The sequence below is a fragment of the Anser cygnoides genome, chromosome Z (genome assembly GCF_040182565.1).
Source record: "Anser cygnoides isolate HZ-2024a breed goose chromosome Z, Taihu_goose_T2T_genome, whole genome shotgun sequence".
In the NCBI taxonomy this organism is placed as follows: domain Eukaryota; kingdom Metazoa; phylum Chordata; class Aves; order Anseriformes; family Anatidae; genus Anser; species Anser cygnoides.
In genome coordinates, this window is record NC_089912.1 from 45,963,170 (window position 1) to 45,977,774 (window position 14,605).

The following is a 14,605-nucleotide window of genomic DNA, read 5'->3' on the forward strand; positions in this document are numbered from 1 at the left end:
GGTAATAAGAAACTAGATTTAGCATTACATTTTTGTTTTATTTATTTTACTTTTATTTTTGTTTCATAGACTATGTAGAATGCAGACCTTGTGCCCCACAAATCTAATGTTTAGCTTTGGCTAAACATGGTTGAAGTCATCTGTACTACTTTACATATTCAAAGTAATCTTAACCTGAAGCTTCTCTTCCATGTGGCGAATTGAACTTGGCAACAATAGGTTTTCATAGTCCTAAAAGCAGGCAAATCTTCAAACTCTTTTCAGTGACTGAGTAACATTCAATGCTGGCATGCTTTGTTCAAGGAGCTGCAAGATCTGGTGATCAAGCAATAAAAGTTTCACAGTTGTCTTTCTTGAGACACATCCAACAGCCATTTTGGAAGAAATGTAGATTTAGTTGCAAGTAAAAAGAACAAATTGATCAGGGTCTTACTGAAGTTAGATGATTTTTAGTCCTAACTTGTTAAGCAATTTTATTACTTAACATTATTTAGCATTTCTGATAGGATTTTTTTTATGGAAGTTGTGGGCATCTCTCTTTACGTTTTGCTCTCTGTTTTTCTGCTGTAAATATTTTGCATCAAAAAGAACTTTTTTTTTTTTTGAGGTGTAACTGCTTTTTTTTTTTTCCCCTAACATTTACAAACTCATACTTGGTTAAAAACATCTAGTAAGTTCATGGTTGGGCTGGAGATCAGTTTTGCATTTATTACGTTACTGCACTTTGTTCAAATGTTTTCTAAACTCTCTAATTTACAGCGTTTGACTAGCACAAGATTCGCTGTCTGGCAGCCAGGGACAAAGTTGTCTGCATCATGGTAAAGTAGGTGGCTTGTAAAAACATTCTGCACAAGTTACTTCACCTAGTATCAGCAATACACTATGCATAACAGAATTACAAACAAAACTGTCCAGACCCATGTCTTTCTTCAGTTTAGATTTCTGTTATGGTATGACCTGAGAATACACAAACTTTAGTGACTTCTGGATTTTCTCAGCAATTATGATGATAATTTGTTTTTTCTCCTCAAAGTGCTCTGCAGACATTACCTGATTAAACATAAAAAACATAAAAAATTAAAACATAAAAAAATTAAACATAAAAAGAACATGAAGCATAGGCTAGGCTTTGCAGCAGGTGTAGAATGTCTGATGTGTTCGTTTCTTCAGAAATCTCACATTGTTTTTTTTAAACCAGCAGATAAGTAAAAGCATTTTTCATGAAAGTACTTTCTGTAGGCTCAATTATTTGCTATGGTTCAGTGCTCTGTCATGTAGGTGATACTGCTAAGACCAAGGATGATGATTATATGATTATACTTGGGTAGAGTAAGCTGTTCACAAGTGCACATCTCCTGTTGCATTGGCTATGTATCATGAAGAATGAAAGTGTTATAGCTCAACACTCAGGCTAAGATTTCAGTCAGCATGTCACAATAGTAAATACAGTCAGAGATCAGTTAGTCAGGTATTCTAACAAATGTCACACCTCAGTAGCACATTCTCAAATGATTTTACATCCTTCTTATATCAACTTCTCTGGCAAGTTTTACAGATTTTTGTTGAGAGTAAACTGAAAAAAAAATCCCTGTTCTTGGCAGAAAGGATGTTCTTTCCAGTCAAATCTTGGCCTGAAGCTAAGTCTCTTTCCCTTCTTTTCCACTGATTTTCCTATACTAGAAAAGTCATGTATTTCCTCAGTTTCCCCTCTGTAACTGAGAATGTTAAAATTTATTTCATTAATGTGCCATGTGGCTAAATTAATTGAAGCCTGTGTTAGAAATGTGATAAACCCTACTTTTATTAGTAAAGATACACATTTCATATTACCTGTGGGAATATTTTCGAGGTTCTGTATTTCATAAGGAAGGAAAAGATGGTAACTAATAAATCATCAATTGTAAGTTAATACTTACTAATTACTTAGAGTGTTATTGCATAACGATACTCAGACATGTAGGATACGTGAAGGCACGCTGCTGCACTCAACAGTTTCTCATGAAGAAAGACATAAATGCAAACATAGCAATGCAATTGATCTCAAAGCTTTATTTGTATGTAAATACTGATATTAATCAACATTCTGTGATTTAGATCCATTCTTTGTTGGCTCACTAGTTGTCAACTGAATGATTTTTAAGTGTCCTGATAAGAGTCTTTCAACTGTTGAAGGAATAGAAAGTGTTGACATAAGTAATAAAGTCAGGGAAAGCATTTCATGCAGGGGAGTTTAGTTTTTTTATGAGAATCTATGTGAAGCTTTGCATCTTTTTGAGACAACTACTTTTCTATCTGCACTTCCAGGATTTAGGTGGCATTAAAGTTGTAAGTTGAAATCAGACCTGTGTCTCCAGGGACTGGCTGCCAGAGTGTGTGTCACTTGGATTTCATATGTATTGCAGATTTTTTTTAGGTGTGTGACAAAAGACTCGGAGACCAGATCACAGTTATTTTTGTTGCCTTTGCCAGAAAGTTTCCACAAGTCATAATAACGATTACTCATAGGATACTGTAGCAAAATTCAATGCATGCATTACAGTTAATTTCTATTACATTATGTTATACCCTGAGAGTATATTTTGCTTGATCTCTGCTGGAATTCTCTAGGAAATGAGAAATATCTTCTCAATGTGACTTTCTGTGAAAGTCATTTTTTTCCTGAGAAATGAATACTTAATTTGTAAACTGAACTCTATTCTCTGCTTTCTTAAGTCTACTGCACCAGAATGATGCTCAGGTTTCATGAGCGTTCGGTTTAGTTGAAATGGCTCACGATGTTGAAGCTTAATAATGCATTTGTTGGACTGGCCCAACAAATAGTCCTTAATCTTCTGTTTCACGAACATTTATTCTAACTACTCACAGAACTTGGAATAAGTTAGGGTGATAGAAAAATCAAATTCCTCCAGGGAGAATCAAGGCAGGCAGTTGAAAACAGGGCAAAAAGATACCACCTAGTAGTACAAATGACTTGGGAATAGTATCAAGGGAAAACAAGCTCATGCAACAAGTTTCCTCTTTGTGGCTTTGTCTTTGACAAACACACAGCAACTGGAACTTGGGAAATTTTGAAATGTTTGGGAGCACAATAGATCCACTTCCCAATAGATAAATAGTCTGATGTCAGAGAGACAATTTGATTTTCATACTGTTTTGTAGTAGTAGTATGGCTTGCAACAATGCTACTGATTTGGAGAAGTTTATATGTGTATTACGAAAAGTGATGCTTTTAATACTTCTGTAAAGCAAAGCAAGGATCTCTGTCATATCTGGTGCATGTCGAACAAGTACTAGGTAGGCTATTGCATCCAGTTAAGCGAGTCTTTGATTTGTTTGAAGGTTTGAACCTTTGTTGTCTATCTGTAATGACTGGGCCATAGTTACGTACTTGGGAACTTTTTTCTTGCAGCATATATATAAACACATTTCAAATGAGATCAGATTGGTCCATGAATTTGTTTTTAATGCTAAAAACAAAACAAAAGAAAACCCCAAATAAACATGTTAACATTTAATCTTCCAATAATGGAATTGGAAACAAAATTCACAGTAACTTACAATAGCAACGCTATTTAGAGATATTTTTCTGATGCCTGTTGTGAGAAGTTAGGGTATGTAAAATAAATGATGTATGGAGCTGTAGGAATGCGACTTTTGCAGACTACCTTATGTCTAAGGAACATTAAACATAGGGTTCTCGTTTAGCAAATAAATAACCATTCATTTCAATGGCTGCATAGTCTGGACTTTTGTGCATATTTTTGCAAAGATGAGAAGAGGCCATTAGGGATTTAATATAAAATAAATCGCCAAGGGGTCTTCTTGTAGTCCTAGTCTTTCTGCCACATGGTGTGTCACTAATGTGCATAAATGGGCTTAAATGAATTTGTTATCTGTATTACATTTGCAGTATGTATATATTTATATATTATTTTTTAATTGTGTTTAAAAATAAAACATTAAATACATCATTTCTGAGAGTTGAAAACATACCATTTGTAAATAAATCAACCTTAATTAAGGTCTTAAAATGTCAGTGTGTGAGATCTGCCTGTAGGAAAATGTATAACATACATAGTACACAAGGCTTAAGTATAATTCCATTTGCTTTTTTAGAAGTATTAGGAGGGTTAAATCATCCCCTTATAGGACTGTGTAATGCAGTCAAACATGCATTACTGTAAATACCACACTCACATTTAAGCATCAGAATGCAGTGTTCTGGAGGATGGTGGCTCTTGTGTTGATGCCTTGGGTCAGACTAAATACTTCAACTGCAATGAGTATGATCCAAGGTGGGGAGAGTGGAGGCAGACCTGCTGAATTCTGTGTTGCAGTTATTTATTCATTTCTAAAGGTGTGAGAGGAAACTGGTGGGGAGAACCCTAGATTGTTTAAGTGCTTCTTAACTAACTACATGAAATCAAATGACAGCAAAACCAATGGTCATTATTGTGATTGCTAGGATTACTTGTAGTTTTAAAGTCAAGACCAGGAGGTGATATGAGGGTGATACGGGATGAAATTCACCTACTGAGTGAGATAGTTCTAAGTGAAGTAATGTAGGCTGTCAGAGTATCAGGCGAGATGTTTATTGTGGTCCGTCTTGGTGTATGTGTGGGGGGAAAAAGTAAATTTGTAAGACTGGCCAAGACAATTAGATTTATCAGTAAGTCCAACTCAGCCCATGCTTAAAACATTAAATAATAATTTATTCGATAGTCATTTTTGGAAGGTGCATTTGATTATTTTCTTCTGTACTTCTGCCATAAATCATGTAGTAAACCAGAAGCATCAGAAGCATTGTTCTTGCAGTACCTTTTAAGAATGCTTGAAGTATACAGTGATACCCATTCTGCGATGATGTGTATGTTGATTTTGAGTTTATTTCAGTGTCTGAAGAAATTGGATAGACTTCATCTGTTAAATTTTTTGTGAATTCTGGTGTAAATTTAGCCTCTGCAATTGTTTATGGCTTTTCCTTTAGTGGTTTTATTCAATCTTAATTCGAAAGTTAATAAAGTAAAATAACTGAGAATTGTTAAACGGCTAAACATACATGTTAGATTAAAATACTAACATTTACAATGAAAATGTGATTGTATTTACAAGTGTGTTATTCAAGAAGATAAACTCTAATTTCTTTTACAAATACATTTATGAAATGTATTTCGCTACATAAATTCTTATATTATACATACGGAATATCTTTATGAAATACAGCTCTAGAATATGCAGTATGTCTCATCTAAATAAAACAATATATACAATATCATCATTGGGCTGCATTCCTGACTTCTACAAAGCTGACTAATTTATCATTTATATACTCTCCTAGTTCTTGTCAGTAGCATCTCAGCTCAGCTGTTCATGGGGCATAGACATTGACAGCGGGAGGTGCTGTTTTGAGAAATGTTCAGCATAAAAAGAGTTTTTTGTATGAAATACAATACACTTTTTCTTATGTTAATTTAAAACATAACTTAAACATTTAATATTTTGAGATCTGACCATAACGCATGAAAATAGGGATTGATAATAGCAAGGGATAACAACGATATACATGTTAGAGAAAAGTTAGGTTTGTTTTTCTGCTATTTAGTTTATGATTTTTCTTTGCCTATTATGTAAGAAAAACTTAATGTAGGACATTCAACTGTTGATCCAAGATTACAAAATAATTTAAGCTTTAAATAAAATGACATCTTTTGTGTTTGCTGGTGTTAGTATTACTGCAGAAGACAGCAGTTGTGTCCACAGGATGTCCACAGGAAGTGACAGATCAATACTTTAACCAAATGTCTTTCTTGGTGACTGCTTTTGTATTTTTCATTAAAAAAAAAAAAAAACACCCTTTAAATCTTGCAATATTTACTGAGAATAGTGATATTTTGGTGCAGGAAAAACAACAGTTTATCTGCTGTGTCTTAAAATATTCATTTTGTCCCATCTGTTTGGCAAAGCATGTGTATAAACACCTTTTGAACAGGAATTTAAGTGAACGATTATCACTCATAAACATTACGATAGCCTGTGTTATTAGCACACACTGGTGAATTTTATACCTTCTGCTGCATACCAGGAGCCTAGTCCTGCAGCTATCGGTCATTTTAAAACGTAGAAACATTCTGGAATTTTGATTTAGTTAAATCAAGTGCTGTGTAAGTTTCTTCAGCTTTTATGTGCTCTGGTTAGATGGTAACAGGGAAGATCCTTCTTACAACTGTGTGTAACTGGGTATGCTCTGAGGCTTGCTTGAAGTCAAGTGCTGTGTCTGACTAAAAACTTCAGAATTTATTTTGGTTTGATACAGGGATAAAAATGCAGAACATGATTCAAGCTGAAACCCTTCAGTCACTGTCTGAGTACTCAAATTCGGAGTAGCTTAAAACACCAGCTGTAATTCTACCGAAGAATGGAATTTTTCTTTCTCTTTTTCTTTAGGGACAGATGAAATTTTACTCAGAAAGATCACTGCTTCTGTATACAGAATTATTCATGGCTTCCATGACTCTGAATGTATTTTTTATTGTAAAGCTGTTCCATAAATGTTTCTCACCAAAAAATATCCTGTCTCCTGCAACTCTATAGATAGAGTATTTGTGCAAATTTTATTTTCTCTATTCAAGTGAATACTAAAAATGTCTAACCTATAGGCTCTTTGATGCTAGAAAAACTGACATTCAGAACTCCTATGTATATTGCAACTTATTGCGATGTCTTACTTATTGAACATTTTTTTCTATTCTGTGTAGACTAGATAAATAATGTATCAAGTAAAAAAATGCCTTTGAGGTAATTTTACCCTGCTGTGTGGGTAGAGACTTGTATTATGTTTGTCCATAAGAGATTCTCTTTAAATATAAATATACTATTTTTTTTAGTCCTGAAACCAGCCCATTTATGAAATAATTATAAGTTAAAGTTGCTAAACACAATGGATGGAAATTCCAAAAGATGGAGTTTATTGACTATGATAATTAGATTAGAAAATATTCAAGGTCTCAGCTTTTTAGAATATTTTTCCTGAAAAGTATCCACTTTAATTTTTTTAAATTATTTTTTCTGAAGAATGAGTCTTAGTAATTTGAATCTCAAGATTTTCTTTCTCCATATTTGTGAACTGTGTTTATACAATAAAACCATGCTTTGAAAACTTAGCTATGGAGAGATATTCCTTTCTCTTACTAGTATAATTCTAGTGATTTATTTTTTTTTATACTAAGCCACAAAGCTCTCATTACTGTTCAGGTTAAAAAAAAAAAAAAAAAGTAGTAGGACTGAACACTTGCTTCCTCTGTGATCAAGCCACTCTTAATGAATTAAAATTTCTTACATGTATCTGATAGCTACCCTCCAGGATTCTTTCTGGAAACAATCTGAACACAACATTTATGCTGATATAAAACAGGAACAAGTTTATTGAGGCCGCTGTGCTTATACTAAATTAAAACTATGACAGCTGATAATTTTATCTTCTAAATGAAATCACATTATTTGCATTGTAGAGATGGGGCAGTCAGGCATTTAAACAACCCTTTTGTGTTTGGGAGAATGTTACCTTCCATCTCTAAGAAAGAAATAATGAATTTGGATACTGGTTTGTGGTTTCTTTGGCTCAAGTCTACCAGGACCATACAGCTAGTACTAGAATCTGGCAGAATTCTGTCTTCCTTGCAGGATAATGTTTCTTCTTTTGCATTAACAACTAAACCAGTTGAAGAAAAATCTGTCCTACCTGGATTCTACCTTTGCCAGCAAAAGCTTAAAGTTAGTATCTATTTATTGCCAGTTTGGGTTCTTTTTACAGAAGGACAGACCTCACTACTAGGTGTTCTTTATCTGATTGTTACCTTTTTCCTAGTCACATTTCCAATAAATTTTCAGAAAACTTGGTTCTCCCCTGCCAACGAACAAATAAACATACAAACAAACAAAAAAAACCCCACAACTTCATAGACCCAGAAAGGTAAGCATTCCACAGGGAGACTTCCTGCAGTCTTTACCCCTTTCTTTTCCCTGCTGCAAGCTCACCAGAATGATCTGCATTCTGGGCCTGGATTGCACATCCAGAATTGGATTATTATTTATTTATTCATAGGTTTCATGGATGCCATACATCTGCATATGCTGATTGTGTTTGTATTTCCAAGTATTTGTCCCAAACTAGAAATGAAAAAGGTTAGAATAGATTATTTTAATTCCTGAAATAAGGAACTGTTAGGTCAGCTCTTTGACTCGTAGAACACCATGCACTTAGACTACCTGTGGATTGTTTAATCTAAAGAAGGGTTCAGGGATGACTTTGAATAAATGGCAATTGTACAAATACTGGTCTGTAAACTCCTGTAATTGTACTTTAAAACAAAAAATCTTAACTGAGCACTAAGTGCTGTCTTTTGTCTGATTTCATCAGGAACAGAATCCTATTCTACTGAAAATGTATTGTTTTGGCCTTAAAAGTTTGTCATCTATATATAAATAGCACTAGCATGGTTGTTTCTCAGCATTTGCTATTAAACAAGACTTTCTAAATAAAGGGACTAGAAATAATTCAGAAACAAAAAAGTGATTTTCCTCTCACATCTCTCCGTTGAGTATTTGCCATATGGGTTGCTCAGCATCACACTCTCAGCAGGTCTAATTTATGGTAAACACACAGTGAGTGAACAGAAAAAAAAAAGGCAATGAAAATATTAATATTCTCCCCACGCCCCCATTTTTGTTTTTTCTTGTTCTTATTGTGTTGTGTTTTGTTTTGTTTTGTTTTTTTTGTAAACTGAGTTGAAACATATTCAGGTTCAGCCCGTATAATTGTGGTGTTCCATTTCGTATACGTGTATTTGCCCCTTGGCTGGGAGTTTGTGAAGACAGAAATGCTGAGTTTGTCTTGCCATGAGGCTGACTTGTTGGAGCAGCATGTGAGTGATGCCCCTGGCTCCTTCTGGGCCTGCTGCCAGGCCCCCCAGGCCCAGCTCTCTCCATGATGGGCCGTTGGTGAAAGCTTGGCTGCTCTCGCAGTAGCATGAGGCTCTGCAGCTTTTTCCTGGGCCTCCGCAGGAGGATCACCAGCTGAGTGAATGTTTTGATGCTCTGGTCCATTGCTAGAATTTGGAACAGGCAACGCTGGAGATACACAATAAATAATAGTACGGATTTTTTAACTTTATCTTATTTTTTGAGACTTAAAACTGTGGAAATCCCCGGTATCAATATTTTGATGTTCTCATCTCCCGAGATCTCCCGGGTATATCTCTTGCTGTTGGCATACATGCTTGCTTTCTCTCTGTGGTTTATCTTCTCTCTCTTGGGACTCTCCTGCCCTAACTGTCCTTCAGGACCTCTTTGGAACTATGTCAGCCTCACTCCTGAGCATATCGGCATGGAAAATTGCTGGAGAGCAGCACAAAGTACTGAGCATGTACCAGCAACTCAAGTGAGCCCTCTTTCATCAGTGCTTCCAGCTCTGAGAATTAAAGGATTTTTTACATTGCTATATTTAAACAAACAAATAAATAAATCTTTGTTTTACAGTTAGGAACAGACACATTTTACAGTCATCTGTGCAAAAGAAATTTCATTGCAGAAACAGATACATAGTTCTGAAAAATAGAAATTGCTGCCATTGCACACTTGTAATTAGAACTATGAAATAGCTACAAAGGAAAATACCATAAAAAAAACATGGTTTAAGTCCTGTCCTCTGCCTTATGATTTGTACAACAGAACTGGGTGATTAAAGGAAGAATAGACCTTGTTTGGATACTTTCTATTCTGGGAAGGAGCCTGCACATTCTCATTCCAGATCTGAGGAGTCAGCCAAATAATTGAGAACTGTGCATGCATCAGATTTAGAGGAAATTGCAATAGTCATTTTTTCCAGGTCTTCTAGATGCACTGCTTTGCTTGCAACATCTACAGGTGTCAGGTTCAAATAAATATGAAACTTCCTTTGGATCCTGCTAAATGTTTGTCTGAGATCAACCTGTCTCCACAGGTAGGCATGTATAAGATCAACAGGCTGCATATTTAACTTTTATATTGGTTCTTGCAGTAGTGTATGATTTCTCTTTGTTCAGTCTTTTGAACAGGAGTTAATTGGAATTGGGCGGGTTTGTTCCTCTGTTTATTCTTGGGTATTTTATACTCCTCCAGTATGCTGCATTTTGTTGATCTCTATGAACTAATCTGTAAATACTTGTAGATGAATAAACAGAAAATATTGGTTGTTTTATGGTCTAGTATGAATTCTTCCTTCATGTATATCATTATCCTAATTGTTTACAGTGTTCCAGTCAGTTACACTTACACAGATCCTCTGAGGTAATGGAGTTGTGTTTTTAGTATAAACCAATATTTACTCAGAAGTCAAACTTCAGCCTCACTTCCTGTGGACTTTTAGTACTACCAGTGTACCAGTAAAATTCAAAGTGTGATTTTCAAGATACCCTAGTGGGCAGAACCATGAAAGTAGTCATTTTACTAATTTTTATTTATGCATTAAAATTTCTATGAATATCAGCCATTTCAAGTCAGGTGTCACTGGTGACTATTTTGGGGCCTGTAGATTTTGTGCATTCACCAGCTAAGAAAAATGCCAATTTACCATGTCTTCTGTCAACTGGAATGGTTGGGAGGTTAAAGTAAATTAAGGGATGGGGGATCCCCTGTGTACCGTATCCTCAGTTGTTCTGAAGTCATATTCTGAACACACATAAAATGGCATTGAATCTGCCTGTATTTTTGATCCATTATTAAAGACTCAAAAACCAAGCATATTTTCAAATAGTGTTCTGCACAGCCAGTGATACGTCTGTGCTTGATGCCATTATTCTTCACAAAATGTGATGATAATGTTATCTGTTAACATAAAAACAAAGTTTGACTCCACAGAAGCAGCTGGAAATGGATAACCAGAATATGCTTAAATCTGCTAGGAACGCACTGTTTGACATATACAGCTAAAAGTTCCTCATATTTAGGAATTCTTTTAAGCAAAATACTCAAGTCTCAGCTGGTGTGCATGTAAGAACATTCACTTCCCAGTGGTAATGTGGAATTTGATTTTTTTTTTTTTTACCTTTTTATATATATTTAATGGATTGAAACACTTCAAAGAAAAAAAATACATACATTTCTGGTCCTAATCTAATTCAAAGTGGTTTTATGGTTCTGATGTTCGTGCCTTTTCTCATGTTTTATGTATAGGTAAATGAGAAGGCTATGTCTTGTCCAAGCTAGCGGGGAGCAGAAACAGTCCTTCTCCGTGACATCCAGGATGATGATCAGTAGAGAAATGATAAATGGTTGTTTACTGGGTGGATACTGCAGGTGATTTGAAAAAGATTGTCTGGCAAGTGGGTCATGTTAACAGCCATATGTGCTCAAACTTATTTTGTATTTGCAAGTTGCAGGAGAAGGGTGTAGATACTTCGTAAGGCTGGGTGTTTCATTCCTGCAGCTCCATTCTATTTTAAGACTTGTAAACTATGGTTATCATGCTGTAGTGTCTTGTGCGTAGACCCCGGCGACATTCCTACAGTAGAAGTGAGTAGTGGAAGAAACTGAAAGAAAGCTTTCAGTGGTTATATGTCTGGTCAGAAGGGACACTCTGAGAGTCAAAGAAAAGATACAAAATCATGGTAAAAGAGGAGAATGAGTTAATACGGCACAGAACATAAAGGCATAAAACAATATGCAAGGTATAGGGTATGCTATACACCTTCTCCATGAAGAAATTCTTCTTAATGTCGAATCTAAACCTACCCTAATGCAACTTTTCTGTTGCAAGACCATTTCTGTGCATCCTATCACTTGCCACCTGAGAAGAGAGACCAGCGCCCTCCTCTCTGCAGGTATCCCCTTTCAGGTGGTTGTGAAGAGTGATGAGGTCTCCCCACAGCCTCCATTTCTCCAGGCTAGGAGGAACAACATGGGAGCCATGAGAAATACAGGGTTGTCTCTGCCTACCTGCTGTGTAATGTGTTGTTTTTTTGCTTCTTTTTTGCTACATGAAAAATGAATTAGGCTTACTCCATTTTGTCTTTAATTACCCATTTTCTTTATTCTAATGCAGTATGGTGCTCATTTCTGTTTGTGAGGGTGCATCTAGATTTCTGACTCAGATCTTTCTTGAGAAATAAATTTCTAACTTTCTGAAAATCAGGCAAGTTCTGAGAGCACCTTGCCAAAGCGTTTTTCAAATAAATTGAGAGAGGCTAGGGTTTCTCTGTATCAACTCTATCAACGAGAAGGGTCATTGCATTCTTAAGTTTGACTAATATAATCACTGTAGTGCAAACACAAAAATGGGCTCATTTCCAGCTGTCAGTAAAATCCTTTTCCAGTACAGCTTATTCTGTGTATGATTTGGCATAATCTTTGCAAGTTTAAAACTATTGACAGTGCAGGCTTCAGAACGGGAAGAACTATTTGTGGTCAAGGTCAACTGAAAGAAAGGGGCTTTCAGGAGCAGAGTAAAGTAACATTCTCCATAGGGTATCCTTGAGGTAAGATACAGTGTAGTGTCCACTGAGGGAAGGTGTAATTTTATGACTATGACTAGCAATGCTGTTATATCCCCAGACATAGCCCCCTTGGATGGTACCTACAGTAACATATTTTACTATTTGGGCAAAGCAAAATGAAGATCAAGATTATACAACATGTGACATTAACTGCATAATTCCACAGATCAAAGAAAACTAGATTTAAAAATGTCATGCATGTATAGATCATATTTCATATTAGGTTTTAGTTGATAGTGTTTCATAATCACAGACAGGATAGTTGAAGCTCTCAGGTGATTTAGTTACAATAAAGAAATACAGAGTTCCATGGCAAATAACTTATTTAGAGTCAGAAGATAGGAGCTTTGTTTTGCTAAAGAAAAAATTGCATTAGTTTTGCAGTATCTGTATAGCACTGTTTTTTAATGGTAGTTTTAAAGATACCCTACTGGTAAAGCTTTAAAAAAAGGATCTCTTGACCTCATGAAAAAGTTAGTTATTTGGAATGTTAAATGCAATTATATTGACATATGGTGATAATGTGATAAAGCGTAAGGGTTAAAGGTTGAAGGAACCATGGCTTGGCAATTAGCAATGTAAATGAAACATTCATTATCCAGCATGCTGAGAAGTTGATGAACTGTACAATAAATCTGAGCCCAAGTCACTACTGAGATAACTCATTTCAGACATAACAGTATTTATTAGGATCCTGGACATTGTTTTGCATTATCTGGTGAAATATCTTGCTATATGGAAATACTTTATCCATTAATTTATGGAAATAAGTCAATGCTAAAAATTTGTAAGGCCTTAAGCAATTCTCCAAATAATACCAAATAAAGATGGAAGACACATTGGAAGACATTGCAGCTTATTCTTTCTGGAAAGATATTTGATTAGAGGTTTTGGCATTTCTCCAATGCATTGGCATTGGTACTTCTCTAGTGTAAATTGCGTCCAGTATGTAATTGTGACATATTAACTTGTTTGAAGCCATTTTTTATCTTATGAGATATAACAAATTAGAACCTGACCAAGTAAGCGTAGAGCCAAGCAGTCAATGTTTAAGTTCCACGTATACATAAAAGAGGGTAATTTTTGGTAAGCACATAGGATGTAGACTTGTTTGAGAGATGACACAGAACATGTTTACTCAGTATTTATAAGTTCCATGAAGATTGGGATTGAGTGTTACCAGACATCATTATGGTTAACTGTACATGTGCCTCTCTTAGAATAATGCTCAATATCAATAAAACCAGAGCTAAACTTATTACCTTCATAATAGTAGTGCTATATTACCTCCCGTTCATCAGATGAACAGCTTAGTATCAGTTCCCATAAAAGCACAAAGTAGTACATAATTTATTCAATAAAAATAACTAGCGATAACTTAAAAGAAACTGACGCACACAAATCAGAGCCAGTTTTCATTGAGATGAGAATACTATGTCCAAGTGACTGGTGGAAAGATTTGATGTTTGTTTTGTGTTCAAAACTGTTTCATAATCATGGTACCAGCCCTTTTAAAGAGTACCAATTTATCACGGCTGTAACAAGTATTATATTATAATATTATATTTTCTGCTCCAACTTTTCATCCATTTAGCATTGTTAAACATTGTGCATTATGTTTTATTCTACATAGATTTCCCACTGTGGAATAGACAAACTTCTTACTATTAAGAGAAAGTGTTTTAGTGGATATGTATTAGTAACATATAAACTCCAAGGGTGTACCACATCTTATTAGTTTTTGTGCTAGTTCTGTGAAATTTGATTCTTACGAATCATTATGAATCCTGAAAGATCACATAATGATTTATGTATTGTGCCCAAAAATCTCAGTACTCACTTAATCTCCCCCTCTATGAATATTTGATGCATATCATTTTTACTTCAAGAGTATAAGAAACATACAAGGCAACTTCTAAGCAGTTTTGGCTGTTTTTTTCTTTATTTTTTTTTTTCTTTTTCCTATTGATTTATTGCACAGGAATCTATCCATACATGAAGCATCCGTGGTCTACATATGAAAGTCATGGTAATTGCTTTTCAGCCTGTGTAGCCTGTCAAATACCTTATGCCGTCCA

The 14,605-nt window shown here is 35.2% G+C and overlaps 1 protein-coding gene across 7 annotated transcripts in view; it reads left to right on the forward strand.

Moving 5' to 3' along the window:
• The window catches only part of PRUNE2 (prune homolog 2 with BCH domain), a 139,279-nt gene that overhangs the window by 48,513 nt on the left and 76,161 nt on the right, over window positions 1-14,605 (forward strand). The gene's annotated exons all lie outside the window — the stretch shown is intronic.